We start from the raw sequence: 871 nt of genomic DNA, 5'->3' as shown, positions 1-871 counted from the left end.
CAACCTTCTCTGTGGCAGTGTGTCTTGAAAGGGAGTGCTACCGTGGCCTCCTTTAACCATGCACCTGTGATGAATCAGACATGGTGAGTGTTCCCAAAGAATCTAGAACACACATTAAACTGAACAAGAACAAGTATGCTTGCGGCCATACCACCCTGATTGTGCTAGTGAGTTGCTGGTGTACAGGAAGTGTTTGGCTGCAGTGGCTGAGAAAGGCTCACCAGACCTCTTTGTGTTTGTTTTGTTATAAATACTTCTTTATTTTCATCAGTGTACATTTTTTTTGTGTGTTTAAGTTTGTCCTCCCAGCAGCGGTTGCTGTTTGGGAGGACCTTCTTTGTTTTGTTTTTTTGCGTCGGTTTTTGTTCCTTTTTTTTTTTCTCTATGGATGTACCTTTTTTTTCTCTATGGATGGACCAATGGTGACTGATACAGCAATGGCGGGGGAAGCACGGCGGAGGAATGACAATGGACTGGATAAAGGACAAGGAAATGGTAACGAAAAAGATAAAGAAACAAGGAGGGAGAGTGTGAAAAGGATGTATTTAAAGGGGTAAATGGATGCAAAATTCACTTTTCAAGCTGTTTGAACATAAATGGATCTTGGAAGTGTGTGTACATATCCATCCTATAATTATAAAAATCCATCCAGTGTTTTTTTTAAATCCCCTTTCTCAAACCAGGCTGTTCTGAGATTCCTGTCAGAATGACGTAGTTCTGTACAGGCCCCTCCCACGATAGTTGATTGACAGTAGTGTTTCAGCACAGACTGGACTGGTGTCTTACCTTAGACCCACCCTGAGAGAGCTGTCATCAGTCCGCCACTGTTTCACCGCCGGAGCAGATGTAGACAAGAATGACTCCTAAGCGA

The sequence above is a fragment of the Sinocyclocheilus anshuiensis genome, unplaced genomic scaffold (genome assembly GCF_001515605.1).
Source record: "Sinocyclocheilus anshuiensis isolate Anshui unplaced genomic scaffold, SAMN03320099.WGS_v1.1 scaffold1503, whole genome shotgun sequence".
Taxonomy (NCBI): domain Eukaryota; kingdom Metazoa; phylum Chordata; class Actinopteri; order Cypriniformes; family Cyprinidae; genus Sinocyclocheilus; species Sinocyclocheilus anshuiensis.
The sequence above is the reverse complement of the archived record's forward strand: the minus strand, read 5'-3'. Positions refer to the sequence as shown.